This window comes from Hyaena hyaena, unplaced genomic scaffold (assembly GCF_003009895.1).
Source record: "Hyaena hyaena isolate Hyena2069 unplaced genomic scaffold, ASM300989v1 scaffold_1499, whole genome shotgun sequence".
Classification (NCBI taxonomy): Eukaryota; Metazoa; Chordata; class Mammalia; order Carnivora; family Hyaenidae; genus Hyaena; species Hyaena hyaena.
In genome coordinates this window covers 109,203-135,804 of record NW_024082131.1, presented here as the reverse complement: position 1 = coordinate 135,804, position 26,602 = coordinate 109,203, and the positions used below count along the sequence as shown (strand labels likewise).

Below are 26,602 nucleotides of genomic sequence, written 5' to 3'. Positions count from 1 at the left end.
AGACATGCAGGAGCCCACACCTGGGTCCTGGAGGTGAGGAAGAAGGAAAAAGGGGAACTGACAATTAAACCTAGAAAAAAGGTCTGAGAGAAACCACTCAGTCCTGGAGCTGGCCCCCCAAATACTTACTGGAAGCGATGCATTATAATAAATCTCAAATGGTTTAATTTAGACTTTCAATGGAGAATTTCCCCCATTGACCAAAAAAAAAAAAAAAAAAAAAAAGCCTATCTGCCAACCCATTTATACCCACGTTGGTGCAAAATCACCTTTGATGCAGGGCAAGGGTCTCACCCTCCCAGCTACTCACTAAGAAGATACCCAGCACAGACACTGGCACTTGACAAGGAACAGCCCACACAGGAATGCAGAACTAGGTGTCCATTATATAGGCCTGCTGGATTCTGGAAAGAGCCTTCTACAAACAACCAGGCCCTTTCAGTTGCCTGCCTGCTGTGGAGGGGCCATGGGCTCTGTCCAGGGAGCCCCTGTGGTCTGCCATAGAAGGAATCAGTATTTCCTGGGAACAAGAATGCTTTAAGGTGACAAGAACAACTTTGTCATCTCTGTTTAAGAAGAAATCGGTGGAGGGGTGCTTAGGGCGGGGCTCAGTCAATTAAGCGTCCAACCTCAGCTCAGGTCATGATCTCATAGTTCATGAGTTCGAGCCCCATGTTGATCTCTGTGCAGACAGCTCAGAGCCTGTAGTCTGCCTAAGATTCTGTGTCTCCCTCTCTCTCTGCCCCTCCCCCACTCATGCTGTCTGTCTGTCTCTGTCTCTCTCCCTCTCCATCAAAAACAAATAAACATTTTTAAAAAAACATTTAAGAAAAGAAATATGTGGAGGTCTTTGCGCCCAGGGTTACATGGTAGATCATGGCTCCTGTGAGAAAGCAAGCTTTGTGCGGCAGAGGCAGCATTCATAATGCAGGAGACAGGAAGGAAGAAAGTGGCTAATGTGTGCCGAGCTGAGTGAGATCTCAGCACCTTCCCCTGGCAGCACTCAAGCCTCACTTGAGACAAATTCTTAAGATAATCATAAAAACCCATAGCAACCTTGTTGATGTTGGGATTTGCACCGGGATTCCAAATCAAGAGGTAGGGCAGGAGAAACAGGTTTGGATTTCTTTCACAGGGCAGGCAAAAGAATGTGAGTCCTTCTCAGTGAAGGTGGAGAGCTGACTGCTGACAGCCAACTGGCCTTGCTCACACCCAGTTGTGCCCCATGTTTCCGTAATAAGAGATGAGTCCAAAAGGCATCACTGACATCACTTATTTCCAGGGAACTTTGTGAAGCCAACTTCTAAAAAAAATTTAACAATGTCTGTGAAATTGTTCTGTTTTACCCCCTGGCAGAGAGCGAAAGAGACTGAAGCCAAAACAGATAGGTTGGCATTTCTAAGTCTTCCCATGTTACTGGATGGTGAGGGTGAAAATACCACCCATTCCAGTCAATTCTGCATCAGTGGAAAAAAAATAATAAGATGCTTCTGAGAGTGTATGGCAAGTGAGCTCAGAGGCAGGATTCTCCAGATTTATGGCAAGAAGGATAAAATGAAGAAGATAGCAAGATGGTTCTCCCACAAACATGCTGCATGTTGGTGCTCCTCAAACATGAACCAACTGGGCAGCCCCAGCAAGCACGGAGAGACTTGTGGAGGACAGCTCTCTCAGCTGCAAACGGAAGCTGTGTGTGTGTGGCTTCCTGGGAATGGGACATCAGGAAGCAGGAGGGAGGGACAGGGGACAAGGAGGCAGGGAGAAGGAGGTGCATCACGGGGCTGCTCACTGCCATCCCCATGAAGAGCTGAGTGGAACACTCATCAGAGATGTCCCCAGAGGAGCAGCTTCCGTGAGCAGTGACTTTGCCACATAGGCCAAGAAGGGTAGTGCCTCCCAAGGGCAGAAATCAACACTCTGTGTCAATGACAAGAGCATCACAGCCCTTGGGGACCGTTCTCCAGAGTCAGAGCAGGCATCAAAGGTAAGGTGAAGACCGAATCAGTCTCCCAATCCAGGAAGCCCCCAAAGTCATCACTCAGCAACTGTTTTCCTTACATCATTCTGGAAAGCACTATGACATGACAGGTTGGCCCTGCAACACTTCTCCCCTCTCCTTCCCCTGTCCCACCATGCTCTTTGCTGCTCCTCCTTCTAGCAGAAGGGAAGAAGAGCCTGAAGGCTGCATGCCCTGCACATAGTGTTACAGCTTCAGTCCTGTGACTTCTGAGCCAATTCTCAACCCTTCTCTTGTTAACTTTGCCACTGAGCTCCCTAAGTCAGGACGCCAAAGGGAGTCTGTCTGTTTTGGACCAGAGAATACAGACCCCATTATTTTCAGACTCACCCTCCTTGCAGCTGTGAGTCACATCAATGTTTTTTCAGTTCATTTTCTTTAACTCCAGAGGGATGAAAATGATCAGTGGTCCCTTTCCCTCTTAAGCATATTTAGAGAAAGGGTTTTTCTCAGGTAACACCCCTGAAGCAGAGTCTTCCAAGCAGTGCTGACAGTCCACTGAACCACCACAGAGGAAGAGGTAGCAGTGGCTCCTTGTGATGTGGACACATCCCTCATGGGGCTGAGGCCAAGGGCAGGGGACACGGGCTTCAGGCTCAGAGTAGGCTGGCTCTGCCTTACTGCCTGAGTGACCTTAGCATCACGATTTATTTGCCATGTATAAGATCCATCACCACATAGGTGGTGCCAGCATCAAGGTCATTGCTCAGCTGTGCTCCCCAAAATTTGAATCACCAGTTTTCCCCTCACCTTCTACCCTTGCCTAAATTCCGTAAGGTGAGGACCGTGAAAATTAGTGCTAGGAGAATTTTCAGAGTGCTTTACATTTGATGCCTTTTTTCTAAATTATTTTGGGCTCTTTCTTTGGAGTAAGTATTAAAAACACACCTCTGTACAAATTCTTCTCCAGAAGATACATCATCAACATGATCTGGAACAGTCAGATCCCAATTCAGAGAATTTAGGAGGCTCTCAGCCTCCTAACTAGCTGCCACCAGTAAAAGTGCTGAAACCCTAGGATATGCTGTTTCCAGCCTTCACTCATTTTTCCTTCCAAGAGCTGTGGCAGAATTAAGTTGCTATTTTGTTCTGCTTCCAATATACAAGGCCTCCCCAGCCCTGGAACCTGGGTAGCTTGCATTTTAATTCACGTTAATGCCTGGGCTGACCACCTTCCTCCCCTAATGATTTTTAGTAAGGAAAATAAACTGGCAAACCTGAGAAAAGCCATGAATGAGTGTGTGAGTTCCTCTTGGAAATCGAACCCTCAGAGTAGTTAGGTTTTCCTTCCCAGACCTGTCTCCATCCTCACCACCTCTAGTCAATTTAGAAAATTTCAGTTGTGGCAGGGAGGGGGCGTTGGGGAGGTTGGAGGGTATTTCTCCTTTTAATAAAATAAATACTACTTGGGACTCTGAATCAACTTAGAGTCTCCATTTTCTCATTACCAGGATCATTTTTATTCTGAGATCAATAATACCAGAATGTGTTAAAACATAATGTCACAACAAAAAAAGACATATGCCAAATGCCTTCAAATTCCTAGAATCTGGCCCTGGAATCACCTTAATATTTAAATCAATGTGAATAACCTTCTGTTGGGTCAAAGTATACTCACAGTTTTCCCAGAGATACTGTGTTTCTTTTATCTTTTCCAGTAAATTTCTATTTTCCCCCCCAACCTTCATGGTTAAGCATTTTATCCAGTTTAAACGATGGGGATTTAAATTTCTATTTTAGTGGAAGAGGCTTGATTAAAACTTGTGTCCTCATCAAATTATTGGACAGTGGTTCTTGGGCTCTGTTTACATTAGTGTCAGCCTTAATTTAAATTCTGCATAACTATATTTGCTTCGCTAAATGCATTCGCCAGGAACACACCACAAATTACTTTGCATTATGAGCAGAGTCTCTTTGTCTATTGCAAAGTGTTTTGAAATTAGCACCATAAGTAACTAGCTGTAAGTGTCACTCGATCTCCTTAATGCCTCATTAATCAAACCCCGTGGCAGCTGGTGTGATGTCCAAGCCCGTCTCATATAAGATCAGTATCACTTGCTCCTTGCTTCTGACCACAGTCTTTTAAACTTGATTCATTATTTGTGCCTTTGCCCTCCACTATGGCATTCCTTCTCCCTCAGAGGCCTCCCAACACGTGCAGCTTTGTGCTGCAAACCAGTTGCATGTGCATTATTTGCAGAAATTGACAATGAAAAACAATTTACCCTCTTGTGGAAATCCATGATCTTGAAGAAGAAAAGTCATTTTCCCTGAGTTATCCACAATGATTCAGTATGATTTTCAGACCATTCTTAAAATGCCAGGTGGGAAAAATTTCCTTAGACAAGTTTTTCTTTCTAACAAAAGTTAGAGAGGAGAGAAGAAATATATTTATCCAAGTAGACTATGATTCCTTCACCTGATCTCAGTTTCATAAAGGTGATACAAGTTTAATCTTAGCACCTAATCAGAAAACAAATGTGTTTGTCCTTTATGAGTGGTAAAATTCCAGTACTAAATACAAAATTTTAAAATGTATGCTTGCAAAAGAAATGCAGAACAACCTGTACTTGATAGTTTTATTACAATCTTTATAGAAAAAAAGGTTATTCATCCATACATGTTTTTACAAAATAATAAGCAAAAAAAAAAAAAAGGCATCTTTTTTTTCATGGTTCCATCCCACAATTGCAAATGTCTAAATAGAACCCTTCCCCCATATTTTACCCCCACTTCCCTGCATCCTATGCAGGGCAGAACACACGCACACACCTTTTAAATCAAATTAAATACTCACTGACATTAAAAATATTTAGCAGCTCTACTGGACAATGGTCACACGGACATTTTACGGAATGCCTTGAACCTGCGTTGGCATATGGGGTGGGCGTTTCCCGATAGGGGAGCCTGGTCCCCGTCATGGGGGCTGGTGCGTGGCTATCTCCCCCAACCACCCCCACCCCTACCACCACCACCCCTCCCCCGCACGCGCAAACCTCACCAACGAGTGGCAAAGACCGACAGGTGCTTTCATCTCCCGCGGTGGTGGCACGTGAGGTCGGCTCTCCGCAGTGCACTGTCTCAATGGGAGGCCTTTGGCTTCGTGGCCTTTCCTTCTGACCACCCAGCAGGAAAAATATACAGAAGGGTTTTTTTTTTCTGCAAGTTTTGTCAGTGTGAAAAAAAACAATACAGCCTTGAAACTTTGTACTTCCCGCAGGTGGGCTTCTGGCCTGCAAACAATTAATGCAATCATAGTAAACCACGAATTTTCTTGGGCATTAAACATTTTGCCTTTTCACCTTATAAAACCATTCAGGCTAAATAAACCTTATTACAATAGAATTAAGCATTGTGGCCTGGCTCCCACAACGAACATTGGTGGCAAAACCCACTGAGTCGGAACACACACAGGACAAGGCGAAACCCTGTTAGATTTTTATTTTAAAATGAATTTAATGTAAACCGTACTTTGTGCTTATTTTTATATTATTGTCATGTCTACTGTTTCTTATGGCATTTAAAACAGGCTCTGGCTTTAAAAGAGCAAATGTGAGAGAACATTTGATTATATTTTAGGTGACATTTACTCTGATTAGAGGCGTAATTTATGGCAATTACAAAAGTACATTTTATGTTCATCTCCAGATCATCCTATTTTTAAGTCTGATTCCAGCAACCTGTATTCATTAGGATTCTGAACAAAATAAGTTTGGAGAGGAAGAGCCCAGTAATTTTCAGAAGCAACAGATCATCATCGAATGCAGTTTTTAAACTGACAGTTCAAAACTTTCCCCTCTTTCCAGCAGTCAGAGAATTTAAACCTGGTTATTTAAACAAAAAATCCTGCCTCAAAACCCCCCCCCTTCTCTTCCCTGGACATAAATGTCCATTGGCTCCATTCCCAAAAAGGCAACATTTTAGTCTAGCGACTGGTACAAATCACTGAACCCTTCAATTTAAATGTCCCACAAAGATTTTATCTGATCACAGCCCAGATTTAAGAAAGAAAGGGGAAAATCATGAATCATATACAAGCAATGTCACAGTCCTATCTGCCCTCCCTCCATTCGTCCATTCTCTCCCTCACCATCCCCTTGTAAATTAAAGAGAGCCGAGCCTAACCCATTACAGTAAAGGCACCCCGAGATTTAGGGGGATAAGTACAGCCTTACTTAGCTGCAATGCTGCAGCTGTGCTCTTATCTGGCCAAAGGAGACAGGGCATAACAAAAGACCCCAAAGAAGGGATGGGGGATGCATGGGAAAACCACTACCCCAGCATTGTGGTGCCCTTCTGCTGAGCAAATAGTTCAAACTGTTCATTCCCATCTTCTATTCTCTCCCTGGTACATTGTTTGTGCCCTTGCATTTCATTCTGCAAGGAAGGTTGCTCTCTGGGCCTATAAGCAAACAGTCCAGAAAAGAGCTAGCCAGCCTCTTCTCTTCCCGGGAGAACTAGCATTTTTATTTCGGCTCCAAGCTGTCAAAGACCTGGAGAGTTTATGTCAGTGTCCTGAATTAATTGCTTTAAGCTGGAGCAAGCTCCACGGGCTACCAAATGTCCAGAAGATGTTTATTAATAACATTTCCTCCAGGATTCTGGCTCCAAGCTGTCCCTTGGTGGTGGCCTTTATCCGACTACCACCCTCTCGCCCCTAGCCTCTTGGTGCTGGGGGGTGGGGGGTATGGGTGGGCAGAGTGCTTGCCTTTTCCAGTCATCGTGACAAAATTTAGAATTGCCTGGAGTGGAAAAAATATCCACTAATGGAGAAAGACTTGTATGGTGGACATCTTTGTTCAGGCCCAGAAATGTCCTAAAGTTGCAGAAACTGTGTGTAACCCTACAGTGGGCTAGGGAGAGAATCCGCAAGGATACTCCACTGCAGAAGCTCATTTAGCCAATACAATTAGCAAAGCGAGCAGGATAAATCGCTTCCCTCAGCTCCCCTTCCCTATCTCCTCCCCCAAAAGAAAATTCAGTGAGGCTGACAGCATGATGCATTTTGAAGTTTTCCTGGTACCAAAAAAAAAAAAAAAAAAAGCCTCTTTTAATAGAATGAAATAATAAACCAATTTATATACCGATATAAGACTAGGATCGTGAGTGCCATTGTGTAATTTTCCACTTGACTTTTCATTATCTACCTGAACAAAATCAATCTATATGTATGGGATCAACATACAATTCCGGAGATAAAAGCTGAAAATAAATGTGCTTTGCATATCCCGGAGATAAAAGACACAGTCCTTCCTACTGCCTTTTCTTCTCCAGCAGATGCATTTATAAAATAAATTGTATGTCAAAGAAAAAAATGGGACATACGTAGTGGTGTATCTTGAGTGTTGACTCCTTTGCTGGAAATATTGATCCCACAAATGAGCAGTGGTTAATAAGTACCCTGCAGACGATATCAGGTCTTTTGCCCTAGTTTACTCAGAGTGCAGTCTGGGTCAATGTTTCTCCCAACCAATCTTTCCACCTAAAAAAAAAAAAAAAGGACTTCCCCTATTAACATGAATTTAAGGCTGAGGACTTCAAGGGCTTTCTGAACCCTCTCAACAGAGACAAAGCACACTAAAAAAATCACATTATGTTATAGAAACTCCCGTGTAGCAAATGGCCAGCTTGTGAAAGACATTCAGTTTCCAAAAGGACAGGAGACATGTGACGTGGGGTTGACTTTGTTAACTTGAAACAGGCTGAACTCTGTCCCTTGTATGCCGTCCTCACCCCAATATTTGAAAATGGCACTAAGAGCAGTACAAATTTCCACATGATGGCCATACCTAAGACCTGCAATTCCCTTCCTTTTGGAATGTATCATGCTCAGCATGGCAAGTGTGTGCCATAGTGGGCAGATGGCAAAGGCATTGGTGTGTGTGCCCTGGGCTGTTGGTGTGCCCCAACTCAGTACTCCTTCGGGAAAGTGCACCTGTTCTGCCCACCCCAGGGAGCTCAGAGAGCCTGTTTACATGCTGGCCCCACTTTCTGTGAGGCAGGGGCCACAAAATTGTGTCAGCCAGCAAAGAAAGCCCTATAAGGGATGAGTACCGGACCATGTTTCACTCCAAGCAATTACTCTGACTCCATGGACTCTCTCTTGTCATTGAAAAGTAATGTCTTAAGACTCACTTTTAGGCCAGTGATTTATAAAAATTGAACATTTATTGTTATTTACTCATGGTAAGCTTTAGTAATTTCATGGAAGGTTAAATGTCTATTTGGATAATCTGACTGTCAGCTTTAACTTACACTGCAGAACAAGTCAACACTTTCGAGGAGCAGAGAGAGAGGGAGACACAGAATCTGAAGCAGGCTCCAGGCTCTGAACTGTCAGCACAGAGCCCAACACAGGGCTCAAACCCACAAACTGTGAGATCATGACCTGAGCTGATGTTGGACGCTAAAGTGACTGAGCCACCCAGGCGCCCCTGTGTTGACATATTCTAATGCTTGTTGGTCTGGTGGTTTGGTCCAAGGCTGCAAGTCTCAATTTTCATGTGTCCCTTTCCCTTTATCCTGAGAGCTCCATATTCATGCACAGCACCCATCTGGACTTGGACCATTGCCTGTTTATTAACAGTATGCTTTTTTTGTCTCATTCCTCAGTTGATATTCATTGAAAACTCAGGGGAAAGCATCCGGGAGCAATCTGAATCTGACAGCAAAGTTATGGCTTTTTGGGGACACTCTTGTGATGGTCAAAGTTCAGCTTGGGGAGAAGTTCATGTGCTTTCTGTCACGTGCTCTTAGGAAAACAACATTCTTCCTCCATCTCATCTTTTTGCTCCTGTAGCTGGGAATAAGCAAATCTAGAGAAAACATAAGAATGCGGTCAAGGAGAGTCAGGCAGTCATTCGAATTTTGTTTGAAAAGTGAACTACATCCTGATGGCATGGTTTGAAAAGTCTCTATATTCTTATTAGAAAATTGATGGCTTCCATGCCAGAACATTCGGCCTCAGTGAACTCAAGATATATTTTATATATGTTTTAATTACTCCATGATTTGAACACTTAATTGGCATCCTTGAGATCCAGTATAACACATGAACTTTACCCATTGCACAGATAATTCTTTAGGAATTTTGTACCCCCTGGGGTCCATGAAGAAAGAGAACACATTAGAACAGATGTTCCTACTTCGATAGCCATATTTGCTCACACTGGAAAATGTTATTGCTGAGTGACTTTATAACCACTTTCTTAGTCAGGGACAAGGCTCCATGCAAAAGCAGAATCTCAACACAGATTCAGAACACAATCCTTGTTTATAAAGTAAATATTTATAGATGGAAGAAATGGAATTTTTTTAAGGTTTTTTAGTAGTTTTTTAAAAAGAGTTTTTAGTAATTGTGTCAGGGTTACACTGTCTTGATGTTATTCCCAGGAAAGAAGAATGGACAGTTAGGAATCCAGCAAATATATGTAAGTGCATACATTCAGAGAAATAGAATAAGACAGAAAGTTATCGTTAATTTTTGCCAGCTCTGGCATTTTAAAAACCATATATCAAGAGTTAAAAGCTTTAAAGGAGGAGACAAAGAATGTAAACAAATTCATGAATGAGGGTGAAAACATATACACATCAGGTCTTCCCACCTGGGGTAAAAATGGAAAAGTACAAGACGCCCAGGCTGTTTGCACACTGCAGTTACTGAAAGCCTACAAGGACTTGGAAAAGAAGAAATTATATACATAAGGGCAGGCTGGCTTGAAAATATATCTGCCTTGGTATCATAAGCTACCTTATTTTTTCTCTCAGTAATTGCCTCATTTTTCCCTTCTAGTGTGTGCATAGCATCTTGAAAAATAACCAACGTGGACAGTGCTGTTGAACTCCATCAATGACAAGAGACACAGTCACAAAGCCTAACTGTGTCCCTTTATATCAGACTGGATGGAGAAATAAGGAACCCATTTTACAGATGAGGAACTAAAATGTCATCCCTGACCCCCCACCCCCACCCTGAGGTAGGCATCTGTTTACTCTTTATAAAGGCCACCTGGGAATGCTTTTCAAAGCTGTTGGTTTTACTTTTGACTTTTGGTGAGCAGGGGGAGGGAGTAATAGGAACTGGATGAAATGTGACCCTAACCCAGAATCTCTTGCACAGGTTTCTAGAACCATCCACGTAACCTCAGTGCAGTTAAAAAACAAACAAACAAACAAACAAAAACCTCCTCCTGACTCTCTGGATGGTCAACACGGAAATCCATTCAGAAGAGGGAGAGATCTAGAAAGAGAGCCAGGGGAGGGCTTTGCTATGCCCTAAAGTTGCTGCAAACTTGCCACAGTACTTACAATTGCCCTCAGGTGGGCCTAGATCAAGACTGTTGTTTTTTTAAGATGAAAAGAAAAATAACTGTCACTTAGGCAGTTTGGACAGTGAACCAAATTTTCATTTTGAACACACACTGTCACAGTGGAAAAATTACTGGGTTATAATCGTATAGAATGCTAGAGAGAGTCTAGGCATGCTGTGAGAGACCCATATAATTGCTTCTCTGTCTTCTTATCAACATTAAGTTGTTCCAAAAGAATTTTCCAAATGTGGAGAAATAAATGAAAAATCTATAAAATGAAATGCTGCTTTTTTCATACAGAACTTAAATGGAGGTGACTCTCAGCCCATTCCATACATGTTGTAACTTTTCTTGATTTTGCAAATGCTCTAAACTTTATTCCTTAAATATGAACTTATTATTTAACAAAAAGAACATGTATCCTTACTATTTTTTTCTACCATGTTACTGTACAAAAAAAGCACATAATACCAAAGAGGAAAATGAGTTTCTTTTGAAGAAATATGAAAGCAGTTGTTCGGTTACACAATGTGAGTAATAATGATTTTATGACAAACTCCTTAAATAGCACTTGTATTCTGCCAGAGATGGAGTGTTGGATCTCCAGTGTTTTGCACATGACTCCAGGCTGCAATGGCAGTAATTGTGTCAAATGGGTTAATAGAATTGAGCTAAGTATTCAAATGTACTTTATTTCTTTTCCTCCAGAAATTCTACAATATAGAGGTGTGGATTCACACAGCCTAACAGAGAGAGGTTACTTAGTTCTCAATGAAGCCATGGTGTGTTTATTAAAAAGGAACTGTACATTCTCTGCCGAAATGAAATTTCTTGTTGAAAGCATCAGTTAAGGGTCAAAAGAAGTATTTGTAGCCCAGCCTGGAAATGTGTTTTACTTCCCAATTTACTTACCCTTTTAAAATGGTTAATATTGGCTGTGGACTCAGTAGACAGATCAAGAAAAGCATCAGGGCATCTTTGCACACTGATTGTGAAATTGTGAAACCAAAGAACATTTTCTCTGTTCTTGCTTTCCTCTAGAGTTTAGGGAGTGAATGGACAGTAGAAAATACACTGGGAGGCAAACCATGAGAGACTCTTGAATGCTGACAAAAACTGAGGACTGATGGATGTGGGGGGGGAGGGGGGAGATGGGCATGGAGGAGGGCACTTGTGGGGATGAGCACTGGGTGTTATATGGAAACCAACTTGACCATAAACCATTTGTAAAAGAAAGAAAGAAAGAAAGAAAGAAAGAAAGAAAGAAAGAAAGAAAGAAAGAAAATAAGGAAGTAATGAAGGAAGGAAGGAAGGAAGGAAGGAAGGAAGGAAGGAAGGAAGGAAGGAAGAAATGAAATGAAAGAAAGAATGAAAGAAAAAAAGAAAGAAAATACACTGGGAGTCTTTTGACTTTGAGGAGAGATAAGCATCCTTTTTCAAGGAATTTGAAGAGTAAGAATTCTGATCCTGAAGAATTTCAATGCCGGCTTTTCTGAAGACTTAAGCCTGCTTCAAATAGCAAATACTGAGGTGTAATTTCTTTACAGTTGTGAGTTTCTTTTTCTTATTGAGTAAGAAAATAACGAAATTAAGGAAGGTGAAGAAGAAGAGGAGGAGGAGGAAGAGGAAGAAGAAGGAGGAGGAGGAGGATGGGGAGATAGGGAGAATGGGAGGAGGAGAGGGAGGAGGAAAGGGAGCAGATTATTAAACATTTTGCTTAATCACACGAAGTAATTTCACTAATTCAAATATTACTGTCCGAGGTAAAAAGTCATGCCATGGCCCAAAACAGGCCTGAGTTGATGTGAGATTTCACATACACTTTCGATCAGGTAAGAGAACTTTCTGGAAACCTATGTCATGGCTGGGGGTGGAATTAAATAATGTGCTTAATTCCATGTCTATTTTGAGCTAATTTATGTTTACAACTTTCTCCTGTTTTTGCCTGCTTTCTGCAGCTCCTGTATGCACACACAGATGGTTACATTCTCATACTGGGCACCCAGGGAAGGTCACATGCTTTACATCAATGGCAATTAGTTCCCTTTTTAAAATGGAAAATGTCATTAAGTTCTTGAATAATTCAAGAGTAGAGGTCACAATACAGTGTCCCTTTTGGGGGTCTTTATGGTGCAAATGGCAAAACAAGGCGATCCTATCAGTAAGAGTAGATCTAAGGTTTACAATGTAGCTCTATTTAGTGTGACAGGAAAATTAAATTACACGAGGCACTCATTCATTGTCACCCGTTAACAGGCTTGGGAAAATTGTGGATCCCGGGGGGCAAATCACTGACAATGTTGGAGGCAAATAAAAATATTTCATTTTAATTGGCTGCTGTTTCCTTTGCTTGGTTTTGAAAATAACAAACATAAGCATGCCCCCCGACAACTCTCATTGGAAATAGGATCCCGAATCTCCAAAACACGACCGCAACTTATGGGCAGCTTTAAAACTCTGGGGAACATTGGTTGTTTATTCAGCCATAGTTGAGCTTGTCTTGATCCATGGAAAACGGTAGGTTTCAAATATAAGTTGGCTTCCGCTACTCCCCATCCCACCCCTATCTGGGTTCCTAGGACTGGACTTACTGCGTTTCTGGAACAGCGTCTGTCCTTCAAATCTACAAGGACTGAGCTGGAGGCCCGGAGGGAGACTGCGTGACGCGGAGGCCACCATTGTCTCCGCTCCCCAGGGGAGAAAAAGCCAGACCACCCTTGGCCATCCCGGACCTGACCACTCTTGGGTCGATGAATGCTCGAACTAGAGGAAGGCAGGTTAGGGGGCGAAATGAACACCCTCGGGGGTCACCAAATGAGATGAAAGTTTTCCAAGGCCACGCCAGCACATCCTAGCCATTGCTGGCATCCCCAGCGTCCCCACAGTCCCAGTTAATGTTGTGGGCGTGGCTGCCTGGGTCAGGCTCCCACCCGAGCTGGGTCCCGCCGCCACCCTTGACCCCAAGCCAGGTCCCGGCAGAGCGCCGCCGGCGGTTCCGCCTGCGTTTCCCGCAGCTCCACGCGGGCCCTGAGGGCTCTCTCCGAACCGGCCCGCACTTGGCACCTGCTGAAGAATGGTTCGCGCGCTGGTTTTCTCCGGGCTGGAGAGAGATGGGGGAGGGGCAGGAGAGGAATAAAGTTTGCAGCACCCAGGCGACTGGGGGTGAGACTGGCCCCATCTGAAGGGTTGGCCGCTTGGCGTTTGTTGCCTGCGCTTTCGAACTTGGAAAAAGACAAGAATGACTCGTCCCCGCACCTCCTACCGCCTCTGCCTATTACTTTTTAGACCTCTCTCTCTTCTAAAAAGTAGATTTTTGACACTTCCCTTTTTCGTCCTCCTCCATCAAGACACTAGGAACTCCTGCGTTAGCGAAGTGAGCGCCGAGAAGGGGAGAAGCAAAGTGCCACGTTTCCATATTTCCCACATCGGGAAAGCGCAACGAATGCGCACGGCTGCCCCGCAGCTTGGCCGGCTGCTCCGCAAACGCAGCGGCTGGGTAGCCCCGGCCTCGCTCACCCGGATGTGGGGCCTGGGCCCCCATACCGCCGGCGTCCGCGCTCGCGTATCAGCGCGGGCAGCGCCCGGAGCGCACAGCTTGGGTGGCTTCGGCTCGGCAGCGGCGCCGGGTTCCCTCGCCACTCGCAGGGAGAAAAACCTGGCAGCCAATTGCTTAGCGCTCATTTCGGAATGAGGAAAGCGGGTTCCGCCCGACTTTAGTGACACTAAGTGAAGGGAGACGATTTTTAAGAAAAAGTTCTGTTTCGATGTGATTGATGCCTAGGACGAACGATTGATGGCTGAGCCTCAATCCATTTCTAGTAGAATTAAAGAACAAATTTCATACGTTGGGGGAGTTGGGGGGGGGAATAGAGGGGGGCAACTTAGGGTTTTTCATTTTCTAAACGCTTCAATTTAAGCAAACACTTGGGGTCTCGAGGCCGCTGTAATTCCAAAGACAATTTTCCCTGGTTTTAATTTGATTTGCATTTTTCAACTTTGATAATATTCAATTTCATGGCTGAATACACATGTAAACACTGTTAGGTCGTGTTTTTCGCCCCTTGCACCAAACAGAATGTCGCTTGTCTCAGAGAGCCATGGGAGGTTACATACACCCCGTGTCCCAATATCTGCAAGTTTCTCCTGAATTATTTTTCAAAACTTAGTATAGCTTTGCCTGGGCTCCAGAGGTGGTGAACTATTACAAAATACCTAAGCTACTCCCTAGGTGTGGGGAGATCTGCACAAACATTGCACAAAGGAAAGAGGTAAATAGAACAAATTCTTCTTCTACATAGGATCTGTTCTATTTTAACCCATAAACATTTAAAATATATTTTAACAGTCTTAATCCAAAAATGATCAATATATTCGCCTACCCCAGAAATGTTTTTAGATAAATTTCATAGCCAGAAAGCCAAACCTTTAGAAATACAAAGAAATTTTCTTTGTAAGGAGAAATTTAATTAGCATCATTTAGCTATTTTATCAAGTATAAAATTTAGAGGCAGAAATGAAGTGGAATTGCATAATTAGTTTTCGTCATAGCCAAGCTGATATTTAAGAAAATAAGACTATCAATAACAATGGAACTAGAATACTGTGAACTGAAGAGTAACACAAGTCGAGGGACTGGCAGTCTGTTATTCTTTCGTTTCCTCAGGACACAGCATAGACCGTACATTGTGCAGAGAAATTGTTGAGCCTCGTCACATATGCAGATGGATTGGCACATAATAAATATATCAAAACCCAAATGCATTTTACCCTCCTTCCCAAAATTGAACTAGGAAAAGGAAAGGGGCAAAGAAATGGCATACTTTATTGCTTGGTACCTTGTATAAAAAAAAAATGGCAATCTAATTGCAAGAACTACCCCTCGTTAAAAAAAAAAAATTTGCTTAATGTGCAAAATGTTGTGGAATGTTCGATACTGTGGAATACATCCCTATCTTAAGTCCTAAGAATTTACACATTACAATATTTGTTTTCATTTTTTCTGGATTTTTTTAAGATTGGAGAGATCACAGACAAAATTAGGAACTTAACAAAATAAAAGATATCAGAGTTTTGGCATCTTGGGAAGAATAAAACTAGGAATTAGATTTGCAAAACTTTTAAAAAGCTTTCTGCTTGAGGCTGGCTGATATTGAAAAGCTCTGTTTTAAGTTGAGGTGATCTGATTTGATTTTTTTTTTTCATGTGAAAGGAATTCTAAACAAATAAGAAAAGAATTCGATTTGAAATAGTACCAGCTCAGAAAAAGAAAGTTTCTTAATTTTTAAACACACATCCTTTGCAGGCTCATTGTGTCTAACACCTTCGGGAAACTGTATTTATCATTTGACTCCTTTTTCTAAGAATTATTGAATTTTAAATGATCATTGTTTAGGATTTGCACTAGTCTTTTATATTGTGATGACTGGCAATTATGTCTTTGTATTTATTTTACATAAATAGATGGCAGAGTACGCACGATCAACACAATCACTTCAGAGCAAACCTGCTTGTGCAGATAGAACTAAATGAAGAGGACCTAATTAAAACAAATGGTCTATTCAGAAATGACAAATTGTGGACAATAGGAAGCACCTTTCTCTTTTTCTACTAGTAATTAAGGACTAAATGGGGATCTTGCTAAGAACTGCAGAAGTTTGAGCGTCAGAATAGAGTTTGCCAATTTAACTTGCCTTTACCCCCAAAGAGATCTGTATCCAGGACCGTGTCGCCCAGCCCAGAAGCAGCGCCCTAGCATTGCAGACAAGGAATCCGTCCCTCACTCTCAACTTTGTGCAGCTGGGTCTGAGCTACAACAAGCTTATCAAAGACAACCTAGATCTCAGAGAAGCACTGAGGTGGGGGAAGGGAGGCCAAGGAGAAATAGCCCCAGGAATTCCCTGGCAAGTATTTTAGCCAGGTGGGGACTTTCAGAGATGGCAGTGTAAGGGGCCCAAAGCACACTTTCTCAAGAGCTTTCCCTACAGATTTAGGAATGGAGACGGTGCCTTTTGGGAGAGATATGAGTTCTTGGAGGAAAGTGTAGCACTCCCCCCCCAAAAGACTCAGCAGCTGGGGAGTTAGCTGAGGGTGTTCTAAAGGGACCTTGGTCTGACTATCCCTTTCTGATTAACAGGAACCTGAGGGAGAGGGGAGGAGTGTATGTATGGGGTGTGTGTGTGTGTGTGTGTGTGTGTGTGAGAGAGAGAGAGAGAGAGAGAGAGAGAGAGATTCAGCTGAATGTAAGGCAGAAATCCCGCAGTTACTTTTGGTTGTTTACTGAGCTAGGACAAAATCTAAACAGCGCTTTCCACAATCAATGAAGGGATCGCCTCAGGTTCCAGAGTTGAGCTCCCTAAATGAGTCTGGCATTCTGATAACTGCAGGTTAGCACCTGAGATCAGCTCCTTCCCACTGCTCATGCTGGCATGAGATAGGGAAGCATCTTGTTCGTGAGCTCTGGGAAGGGAGAGGCAAGAGGGGGATTTAATTGTTTAGCTGGGTGAATCGAAATGTCCTTTTAAAGCAGAGAAATCAAGAGAGATTGGCCTTTAATTGGCAAACTGCTGGTGGGAGGGCAGCGGTCATTAGATGGAGGGTGGACAAAATATAAATTGGATGTCTGCCCCTGCTTGTCTACATAAACAGCCAGAAGACTGTATTCACCCCTTTTTGGGCAATCTCAAGAAGGCTCAGCACTCAACCTGAGACTGGGTAACTGTCATTCAGGATGCATCGTCCCCACCTCAACCTAACACCGCAATTGTCCAGTTTGGAGCGGAGAGTCTAGAACTCTGTGTGCTTCCAAGAGTCAGTTCTTCCCGTGCCTTACACATCATTGTGTGCAGCGCTGGCCTTAGAATCCAGTTGTCCAGAGCTTCCCCCTAAACCCTGAAATGGAAGATGCTAAGTCTGAAGGAAGCCCCCACACAACTAAAAACCATAGACACCCAGGGAACTTATCTTCCAGTAAGCAGAAAAGGAGGCCTCCAGTCCAAGCATGTGTCCAGGAGGGCCCTGTTCATTCCACACCGTGTCCCCAGGGCCTGGTGTAAGCAGGTGTCAGCCTGCGTTCCCTGCACGTCCATGTACCAGGTGCAGCTCAGACCTGAAATCTGGCTGGGGTGTGCCCTCCTCTCAGACCGCAGGCCTACTGAGTGCTGGGCCACATCCTATCCTCCCTCTGTGTCAGGAGCAGGCCAGTCTTCCTGGGCCAGTACTCCGTTCAGGGGCAACCTTCTGAGGCAGGTATTTATTCGGATCTGCATTTGTATATATGGGGGGGGGGGCAGGCATGCCATGGGGACTGGGGCCTTTTGCTGTTCTTGCAGCTGGGGCTGGGGCGAGGGCAGCCCTGAAGCCCAGCTGTGGGTTGTATGTGCATTCCAGCTGTGCTGTCACCTGTGCTGTAGGGCAACCAGGTGTGGGTCAGGAGGTCAGAAGCAGGAGTCTCTCAGAACATTCCTGGTCCCCGCTCCAGAATCCCCAGTAAGGTATATAGCTGGCAGGCTACATCTCAAGAAATAATTGGGTTATGTGCATTGTTTAAGTCTGGATGCCAGGTCATTGTTTCTGCCCCTGACATTTTTTTCCCTCTTCCCCAGCATTTTCTCTTCTAATCACAGGCTGCCAATTCTCTCCCTGTCTCTTCCCCTCCAGCATTAGCCAGCCGGCTGCATCAGCTTCTGTGGGGTGCATTTGTGGCCCAGTTCTGACTGAACCCCTGGCTGGCTTTGAGGAACCATGGTCACATAGGAATACTGAGTTGCTCCAAAAGGGAAAATAAGAATCCAGCCTGATCCCAGACATAATGCATCCTAATCCCATCTAAGATAGCAGGTGGAGTCTCTGCCATCATTCTCCCTGAGATCTTCCTATTTCTTATCAGCTTTCTCCTAACATTCAGTCTCCCCTTTACCAACAGCAGCTCACAGTGAAAAGTTGGGAGTTCTGGTGAAGACAGGTTTCCTGCTGCATTAGAATCGAAGAGGTCTGTGCCCTGGGTCATAGGAGACCAAAAGAAGTTGAAAAAACATAAGAGTTGCAAGACTTGAGTTTAATGCTGAGCTCTGAAATCTGAATAGTTCCCTAACTTCTCTTCACCCCAGGTCCATTACCCATAAATTCTGACATCTACCAGTGGGGCGTGGGGAAGCTTAAATGAGGTCATGTTCATGAAGACACCTAGCACAGTGTCTGGCACATGGGGGACCCTATTCAATGGTGATTGAAATGAATACAAGTGTGATAAAGAAAAGAGAGGTAGAAACTTGGGGGTGGGGCAGGAGATGAGAAACACCAAGAAGGTAGAATGAAAGGCAAAAGTTTTGCCAAGAAATTGACTTTTCTTCATAGAGGGTGCATTTTCTCAGCTAACAAGCAGTTGAAGTTACAATTTCTTTCTGTGTATGAAGAGCTCAGTTAAACTGTATTAGTACAGACTAGCAGACTAAATGAAAAATATATAATGGATTGGTCTTTTTGTTTTAAATTCCCTAAATTAGGTTTTAGAAGTCAAAGCAAGAAGAAAGTTTGAGCAGAGGGTTGCATATTTTGTACCGAGGGGTCCACATATTGACAGTCTGATTTCTTTGCCTCCATACAGAAGTTCTTATGACCCAGGTCCTGTGCCCTAGCTGACCTGTCATCCTGTTCCTTCATGGAAAAAGACACATAATCATCCTCTGCCCTTCCCAGCTCTCCAGCTGCCACTTCATGCCTTAACCCTTCTCAAGCTCTCTCCAGACACTTCTCAGTATTATGTTTCCTCTTCCAAGTAATGTGCTCTTAACATCCAGGTTTTGAAATTAGGAATGCGTGTCGTTTTTCACGTGAGCTAAAATTTCCCAACAAAATCCACTATATAATTACATCTGCTTTGTGAAAAAAGAAGGGCTAATGAATTGAAATCATCTTTCTAATGAAATAATAAGTCAAAATTCACACACATACACAATCATATTTTGATTTGCTGAGGTCATTACCAACTCTGGTCCAAAAATCTTCCTGCTTGCTCTTTAACTTTGTGGTTTTATTTTTTTCAGATGAATGAAACAATGGAAGAGCTGATTTACCTGTGAAGGAAGGCTGGTCCTTAACCATTTAAGCAAGAAGAAGCAGAACTCTTTCTGCAAGGGGAACTAACACACAGCAAAGAATTTCTCATTCCGAAGTTCTAACAGCATCATACTCCAGCATTTCTTCCTCACCGATGTCGGTGATGCTGAAATTTTCCCTGTCAGTTAATTTGACGTGTTAAAGTTAAATAAATATGATGTTGCTCAAATGGTGTCCTGACATCAGAGGGAATATTAATGCCTTTAATTAGCTTCAAGAGAGGGGTAAACCTCAGGCAGTTACTCTAATGAGAACGTCAGACCTCTAGTTTTGTGTGAATGAAAGCAACTGAATTTGTTTTGCTTCTTTTGGCATTCCCAGCTATCAGCTGTGTTATCTGACAGTAAAGTATCCTTCCTTCTTTGGTGAGGGAGGATAGGAAAAGGAGGGGGGGGGCAAAAGAGGAAGAGGAGGAAGAGGCAGGAGGAGGGGGAGAGTGTAAAGAGTAAGTAGTTAATACCTTTTAATGGGAACCTGGTGAGGAAGACGGGGCATGTGTGACAGTGACATCTGACCAGTCCACATATTGCTGGCAATGAGCTCAGAGCTCTGAAAAACAGCCACTGATGTGAAAAATAGGCATACTGTTGTGAGGATGTACTACTCTTTCCACCTGTACAGGAGAGGGACTTGGGGGCCATTTCTTCTGCAGAGGATATACAAAGAATCTGGAATAAGCCCCAAGGGTGCAGGGGCTGAGGGGGAGGGGAGAATAGGAATCACCTCCAATCCGGCAATAGGGACCACGACAGAATGACAGCTTGTAAAATAAGCCTCCATCAGTCTCCCAGGAGACAGCCGGCCTCAACTTGGGTGTTCCCCGCTTGTTGGCCTCAATCATAATTGGTCTCTCCTCCCATCCCACGTTGTTGGTTTTCTGTGTGTGGCTTTTGGTGTGAGCGTGTTAGGTCATCAACAAATACAATGGCGGGAGGGGGTGAGGGGGGACACACATGATTGTTTTAAAGAAGAAAGGAGAAAAAGGATAAGAGAGTGGGCAGGAAGGCTGTGAACAGAATGGGGAAGATGCCCCAGGATTTAGGCTTCCGAGGCAACCCCTGGAGCGCTCCGGGGTAGGGCGCTCCCTGGGAGTTTTGTCAAAGGGAGAAGCCAAGCCCGCCTGGAGGTGGGGACCCTGCTGAGCTCCCCTGGGGACGCGCATCTATTCTGTGCAATTTGTGTTTGCTTGTCTCTGGAGGTGCCTGCAACATCCTGCCCATATCCGGTGAATTTCATCAAAAAGGAATTTTTCAAAAAAATCCCAATCTTTGTGGAATGCCCTAGAAAGGCTATGGGTCTGAAGTCAAAGGCCTAAAGTGGAGCCAGGGTCCTCTGGGGGCCACCAGGCACACAGGCGTGTTCCAGTCACCCTTTCTCCATCTCTCTATATTTTTAAAAAAGGTTTTTCTCAGTGTCTTCATGATCTCCACCCACCCCCCCATCCCTCATGTCTTCTATTCTCCTCTTCTCAGAGGCAAACCCGGGGGTAGAGGTTATGAGAAATTTGTGATCTGAACTCTGTAAAGCTGAGAGTGTGCAGATACAGCATACTGTTTTTGCTCCAAGGAGGCACTGTAAGGTTCTGAGACCTTGAGAATTTATTTACTGTAAGAAGAACCTTTGATGGGGGGGTTGGGGGTAGGGAGCAACAGAAATGTAATTAAATCAAGTCGCAAACTTTGGGAAAGTTTTCTCTTGTGTTTTCGTTTTTGTCTTAATTCCACTCCACCACCCCTTGGTTGGCCTGGGTCGCCACGGCACTGTGCCCAAGGCTGGTCTCCACAGCGTCCCTGACCCAGCAAAGGCATTTGGGGTCTGAAATCGTGCTCTTGTGCTAAGACAGGGACAGCAAATTGGGGATTGGTGCCTCTAAGACGTGCGAGTCGGGCGCCTCTTCCGGGTGGCAGGACTTGGTGCCTACAAGTCCATAGGCATCAGCGGGCACCCACTGTTCTGCAAAGTCAGGCCCATGTTGGCGGGGGGGGGGGGGGGGGGGGGGACTCCAAGAATGTCCTATGGCCTCTTGCAGGGTGAAGATGCCCTACTGGCTGAAAAGGTCCTGCCGCTTTCTCCGGAGGGCTCTGGTTTATACATCCCAGAAGACCTGTCCCAGCGCACCCCGCCTTCAAAGCCGCAGCCAGTGCTTCCAGTCCCCTGATGTTTAGAAGGACGCGCTATAAAACTAGTTACCCCGAGGTACCTCCAGGAACCTTCTTGAGCAAACACCTGCCCTGTGCCCTATTAAGCTTCATCTTTCGCTTCTCCTCGCCCCACCCCCACATTAAAAGTCCCCTAAAGCACTGAGGACCGGCTTTTCTCTATAAAGCCGGGAGAAGGCTGGCGATAAAGATCAGGCGTTTAAATTGACCATTTGGAAGATTACATCTCTTCAGCTAAGGTCTTTCTTTCAAAACTCGCACTGAATTGAGAGCCGCGGCTACTCCGCACCCGGCTCTTCGAGGCCCCTCACTTTTTCATTCGGCCATGAGTGGGCTGGGCTGGGTGACCCGGCGCCATCAAAGGCCTGGGGGGCCGTGGGGCGACACTCGTCTAATGACAAGTAATTGATGGATTCGAGGCCACGCATTACCAGCGGAACGGGGAGATATTAATTATTTAAAAGCGATTAGCCTAGCCGTGTGTCCTGCAGGCGTTCTATCTTGTTAAGGGAAGATAACCCGCCGCCAGTCGGAACCGCGGCTAGAAGGGCGGCGGGTGCGCTCCCCAGGCGGCCTCGGTGCGTTGGCGAAGGTGCGCGGCCCGGGACGCCACCGAAGGCGGCGGGGCGCGGGGGTGGCGGGACGGAGGGCGCATGGTCCCCACGCAGAGGGGCCCACATCACCGGCCCTGCCAGTCACGGGGACCGATTTCGACTTCTGCCCTCTGGGGCCCGGGATCTGGTGACCGCGGGGCTGACGGGAAGGGCGCTTGTCTCCCCGCCTGGCGAAATACTTAGAAGTCAGCGCGGGCTTCAAACAAGGCCGGTGTCTAGCCCTTTAAAGTAAACACTCCAGGCGAATGCTAATTTCAGGGGATACCTGAAGATCCCAGAAGAAAGACACCTTCTCAGTACCCTATACTCTGGCCTCGAAACCCGAGGGTCCTGCAGTTTCAACTGGCAGCTTTGGAACTTTTAGTTTTCCAAGCTGGTGCCTTCCTACAGGCGGAAGAAAGATGCGATTTGTTCTGTGCGGTCCTCCAAATTCCCGTCCTCCCGCACCGCAGCGCGCCCCTGCCCGGAGCCAGCTTCTGGGAGAACGAGGATAAATTGCCCGGTGGCGTGTTTCTGTCTCCACCCTCCCCAGGCTGGGCCCCTTTGTAACTCGCGAAGCTCCCCCCTAAACCGTCTGCAGCCTTGAGCGTCTGTGCGTAAATGGCACTAGCCGCTTCTTGCAAGAACGAAAGTGTACTCCTTTCTCGGGAAGGCCATATCCCGCTCCTGTTGCTTCGAGGCGTCGACCCCAAAGCTGCCCGGCCTGTGGGATTCTAGGGAAACGCCTAGACCAGATTAGAACCCCTGCGCGCCAGGGGTGGCGGGGAGGGCTTCGCCACTCTCGGGCCCCCGCTGATGCAGCCACCGGCTACCAGCACGCGGTTTTCGGCTGCCTCCACCCCAGACTCTTGGGCCAAGGGCGTTCCCCCATCCCCTACCCCTGCACTGTCCTTGGGAAACGCGCAGCCATCGGATCGAATCCCCATCCCGGAGTAGCTGCAGGAGCCTGTAGTGGCTTCCCGTAGCTTCGGCCCCCCCAACCAAACTCTATGTGGTCAGAGCCCAGATTGAGTCTGTTTGCAACTCTTCGCTCCCGTCGTCCACCCACACCGTGTAGTCTCAGAAATCTCCGCAAAAAAAAAAAAAAAAAAAAAAAAAAAAAAGCCACCTTCCAAACCTCACGGTCTTAACAGACTTAGCTTCTCACTCCCTACCTCCCCACCCCCAACCCCTAGCGTCTGGGCCCTTGGAAAGGAAAAGGACTGTCTGGGGGAGGGGAGGCGCGCGGAAGGGAATGGGGGGCGTACGCTGCCGGGGGGACCCGGGCGCGGCCCCCAATGGGCACGCTCCCTACCTGTGTTGCGGAGGGCTGACCGGCGGCAGAGCGTCCAGCGCTCGGAGGGAGGTGGCCGACTGCTCCCAGCCGAGGCATCTCCGCATTTATTTGAGCTCAAACCGAGCGACTGTTGACTTTAGCACACAAAGCAAAGATTTCACTGCCCGCTAGTTTAAAAATGAATATTTTACCAAGATATCGATCAGCGTTATAAAATTCAGTTAAGTACAATGGGATCCTAGCAAAAAAAAAAAAAAAAGAATAATAAAGGAGGGGGAGGCAATATAATATCTGTGCAAATTTGCTGAAGTGTGACGTGGCATGGAAAGTTTACCCTCCTGGAATTCGGATCTAGAATGTTTTTTTCGGTTGTTTACTGACTTTGTTTATTCACAGATCACGGTTGCTTAAACCGGCGCGCGGATGGCGCGCGGAAAAGGAAGAAAAAGAGCGAGAGGGAGGAAAAAAGAAACGCCGCGCCCTACTATACTTAGAGTTGGGGAAAGCGGGCGGAGGACGCTCTGTGAGCTAGGGAGCCTGGAGCCGGGCTGGGGGAGGGGTCTGAGGCGGGGTGGGGTGTGTGTGAAAGACACAAGAAGCGCAGAAAAGCCTCCGAAAGCGCCTCGATCCCCGACATCCTTTTTATGTATTCGGACAGAACTATATCTTATCTGCCGGGATCAGTGGAGGGGGGAGCGCTAAGTAGTTTAAAACGACCCTCGCACAATGGGCGTGCGATACGAAACATAGCAGGTTAGGGCAGCGCTTTCAGCCTCCATTGTCCCCCACTCGGCCCCCGGCCCTGCCTCTCGGCTCCTTCGCCACGGGAGCCTTTTATGTGATAATGAAACACATTTCAGGCCGAGCTCACGACGTGTGTGTCCTTGCCAGGGGGAGAGACGGGCCTGATTGCTGGCTGCGGCCTCCGGATCCCCCCCACCCCGCCCCAATTTCTCTTCCTTGTGTTTCTCGGGACAATGTGGCATGTTAAAAAGGGATTTGGAGGCGGGAGGAGGGGTGGGCGGGAGCGAAGGGAGGGCAAACCCACCTCAAGTGCGTGGGAAGGCCAGAGTTTGAGGGAACAGAGACCCTGCAAGGTGGCAGAGGGCGAAGTGAGGTGGGGGGGAAGGTCCTCAGGGTTGGGGCGAACCTGGTACATTCTACGTTTGGGTGGTCAACAAAACTCTAGTCCCTGAAAACAAGGCCCTGGGCTGTAAAACTTTGAGACAAAATGTCCCGACTTCAGAAGTCCATGGAGAGTAACCACCCACCCACCCACACACCGTAAGCTAGCTGTGCATGGATGACATATCCCTAAGTCTGCGGTGACACTGGATCCAGCCTTCACCCAGCCAGCTTGTAGGCCAGCACATCCCCCAGGCAAAGCCAGAGCTGGTTCCCTTTGAGCGCCTAGGCTGAATGTGGCCTGTGGGGTTTCCACTTCCTTTGGCTGCCTATTTAGGATCTTCTGTGGGGAGATACAGCGAGATTTGTAAGAATTTATTCTGGGTCTTTCTTTATACTTTTGGATTTTCTTTTAAGGCTCACAAAACACCTCCTCATCCCCTTGGCCCTATAATCCTGGCTTGCCAACCTGGGCTAACTGGACGCTGTCCAAAGGCATGGGTGTTTGGGGAGAAGGAGGAGTAAGCACATTTGCAGACCCTGGGATCTTAACACTGGTCAGGATCATTTGACAACTGGCTCAAGACATCCCCCCCTCTTACCTGAGATTCATCCCCCAAAATGCCTTATTTTAAAAAGGAGATTTGGACCATCATCCAGGATGATCCCTGTAAACACCAGTACCAGGAGAAAGTCTGTTTCTCCAGATCAGGTGCTAGAAAAGGTGATCTCAGAAGCCTTACTGCTCTCATGCTACAGCTAAGTCTACCAAGGCTATACAGAACACCTAAGTAAAGGAGGATGGTGGGATAAGGTGTGTAGACAGAGGCCTGAGGCTGTAGGACTCAGGCAGAGCTCCAATTCCACAGGAGGGTAAAAGGGGTGCCAGAGACACAGAAATTAAAGGGCTGAGCCCGGAATTTGCAAATCCAATTGGGGTTCACAGATTTGAAGGGAGGCCTAAGACTGGAAATAAAGTAAAAACACATAAAATCTAGGCTTCTCCTCAGAGAAGTCAGCTCCCTGGGGCCCAAGAGACGTCAACACTGCATCTTCACATGGCCCAGGTGGGATATTAAGATACGCAGTTTTCTCCTTACTTTAAAGGTAAACCTGTATCAAACACAAGGAATGGTCCACCTGAGGTCTGTGTGTTTCATTGTGTGTAAAGATAAACTCAAAATTCCAAAAGTAATCATAAACAATATTGAATTCTATTTCCTGATGTGCTTAATGAAGTGTTTAGGGGTAAGTGTACTGGTGTCTGAAATTTACTTTGAAATACATCTAGGTCTATGGCAATACCACCCTGAATAGTGTCTGATCTCCTCTGAAATGCATTTAGAAAAAATAACCTGAATGGACTAATGGAGCTGTAGATACATGAACAAATATGTGATATAACAAGTACAGCAAGACAATAGGATCTGGGCAATGGGTACGTGTGTGTTTTCTGTAAAATCTGTCCAACTTCAGTATGTCTGAAAGTTTTAATAATAAAATGTTGTTAACAACCACCATGGTCCCTCCCCTTCACCAAAATAAAATGAAGCCTGCAAGCCTGTCAGGATCTCTTTCCCCCCACTTTTAAATCATTTCTGGACCTGTTTATTTTTTAAGTCGGGCAAAGGGAAAAAAAATCTTGAAGATTCAAGGGGTAAAACTGGCAATAACACTTTAATATAGATTTGTGGAACTCTGGCCCTTCCAGCCAGAACACACATTTATAAGCCATAAATAAAACACGCAGAAACCATAAATTAATCAGACCCGAGACCTGGATTTCACCGTGTCAAGAATGGGAATGCATTTTTTTTTCTTTTTCTTGGTCATTTACAACAGACCCTTACATCATTTTTTTTCTTTTTGAACAATAATACAACTCTGCTTCTCTGTTAAAACTACATGGTTTTACACTGAGTCACTCACAAAAGTTTGTGGGGTTTTTTGTTTTTGTTTTGTTTTTTAATAAAGTAAGACTTCCCTGC

General features: G+C 45.5%; 1 long non-coding RNA gene across 1 annotated transcript; it reads right to left on the bottom strand.

Moving 5' to 3' along the window:
- Positions 1-8,572: 8,572 nt before the first annotated feature.
- LOC120225738 lies at positions 8,573-23,596 on the bottom strand. Its single transcript, XR_005526882.1, has 2 exons — positions 23,508-23,596; positions 8,573-8,832 (listed from the first exon to the last, which is right to left on the bottom strand). It is a non-coding gene; the product is annotated as an uncharacterized LOC120225738 (long non-coding RNA).
- Between the last annotated feature and the right edge of the window lie 3,006 nt (positions 23,597-26,602).